At 30.5% G+C, this 2,293-nt stretch overlaps 1 pseudogene; it reads left to right on the forward strand.

Annotated features, from left to right (window-relative positions):
• Window positions 1-210: 210 nt before the first annotated feature.
• Window positions 211-324, forward strand: LOC143192103 (uncharacterized; annotated as a pseudogene).
• Window positions 325-2,293: the final 1,969 nt, after the last annotated feature.

Below are 2,293 nucleotides of genomic sequence, written 5' to 3' on the forward strand. Positions count from 1 at the left end.
TTATTTTATAAGATTAGACTTTTTTTTGTAAATTTTTATTTACATGAACGTAGGCCTCGAACTAATTCACCTAAAATTTTCTATATTATATTGTGAGGTAGTAACATGCCCCATCAAATGCTTTAAAATTTTTCATAATATATTTACTTATCATTAAAATTGTGGCAGTAATTACTTAAGTCTTCTAGAACTATTAGAACCGATCTCTTTGTACTCGCTTAGACAGTACTTAGTACATGTACTAAAATTGGAATGATACAGAGAAGATTAGCATAGCCTCTGCGCAAGGATGACACGAAAAATATTCAGTTAAATAAACATTTTGGTTCATACCATCAGTTCTGAAATATTGGAAATATACTTAAACTAACCTATGCCCTGCCTTCATCCCTAGTAATAAAATAACTCCATGGCCAAGCCCAAATAATAAAATTAATCTATATATGAAAATATTTCATATTTCCATCCTATACAATAATTTGGCCATGAAATAAATTAAGTTTTGAATAAGTTAAGTTTAATATGCATTGCAAAATCACATTCAAATTTCTGAAAACGAATTGAACAAACAAAAATCGAAGACAGAAGTGTCAAAATTAAACTTTATGAATACGGATTATTTTTCAAGCATCTATCAATATTATTCTATATGAATACCACTATACAATACAGCATTATGCTTAAAAATTTAAAAGCTGTATGATTTTATTGACTTTATTCATATAAGCGTCTAAATTGGTGGTACAGCAGCTGTTAGATTCATCTATTCCTATAGTATTAGGTTGTGGCAAGTATTTTAATCAACTATATTTGTTACTGAAAATGCGAAAAGCATAACAATTGATAAATAACCTAACCGAATTAAATTCAATGATTTCGACGAGTTATTTAGTCTGTACAGTACAAAGAATACCCAAAATTACATTTTCAACATTCATTACTTTTGTTGTTTGATTTAAGGGAATCTGTTTGTGAAGCCCATCGAACTATTTTAGAAACGTATACTGATACTTTTTCGTCATATCCCTATAGTCGATTTTGGTTTCAGTAATTTAAAAGTGGTAATTTTGATGTCAATGACAAGATACCGGAAGTGACTAATAAAGTTCTAAGAAAAGAAGCAAAACTTATAAAGTTTATGAGCAGCTTAGCAGTTGATGAATCAGAAAATCCGAAATGAGGACACAGGAATTGGTCGAAAATGTCATTTTTAACCGTTTGATTATAGCGGTTTCGTTGCTTGCTATGCAAAAACCAGACTTTTAGTTTACTTAGTTTAAAAAAGTCATCTAAAAAGTCTTGCTATGCATATGGTGGCATATGCATCGCTATGCATAAATCAGCATAGTATAGTGTAATTAGCTGCTAAAACCGAATGAAACTGTAACTGTAGAAAAAATACCAGCAATAACGACTAACAGACCCAAAATCATCCTCTTGCATGACAACGTTTAGCCCTATATTGCAAGAATTGTGAATACACTGCTGCAGCTTGAATGGGTAGCGTTCTATCACCCCAGCGTACTCACCAATCATAGTATCTTCTGATTACAACAGGTTCAGCCTGATACAGTTTGATTTGTACGCGCAAAAATGGATCGATAATTGGATCTCTACTAAACCAACGCTGTACTTTCAAAACGGTATCGGTATGATAAGAAAACTTGGAGAAAAGAAGACATGAGAAGATAATATGTTATGTGATTTGTTTTTGAAGTTCATATATGAGTCTCCTATAACTTATCAGCTTCAAGCACAACAATATCTCATTTCAGTTTGATTAATTACAATATTCATCCATAACCGGAAAAACAGTAATGAGAGTCGTTAAAGGTATAATTGTTACATCGTCATAAAGTTAATGTCTGACAAAACTTAATAATGATTGGACACAACAGCAACAAGCTTTTACTATGTACATATTTGTTGATGATACATGATCACATGTGAAAATGAGCATCTATAATAGAGTATCTTTTTTTTTTATCGCATCTTTAATCGGCATTGTATACCATTTTCGTGTTTTAAATCAACGTAAACTTTTGACTATATGTGCTTAGTACGATCTTAAATATAAATTAATTTATTAAAACATTTCATCTGAACATCGATTAATTCACAAGCAAGACGAGTACGACAAAATACATCAAAATATGTATTCCTCAATTATAAAATTACTTATAATTAATAATAAAATAACTTAAGATATAGTTTACACTAAAAGTATACACTTTATTTAAGTTCGTATGGTTTGGTTCGCTTCAATCTTCTGATTTCCTGTGCGTAGTCCAGT

The sequence above is a fragment of the Rhynchophorus ferrugineus genome, unplaced genomic scaffold (genome assembly GCF_030347505.1).
Source record: "Rhynchophorus ferrugineus isolate W39M unplaced genomic scaffold, kcgeb_rfMv2 rfM2, whole genome shotgun sequence".
Classification (NCBI taxonomy): Eukaryota; Metazoa; Arthropoda; class Insecta; order Coleoptera; family Curculionidae; genus Rhynchophorus; species Rhynchophorus ferrugineus.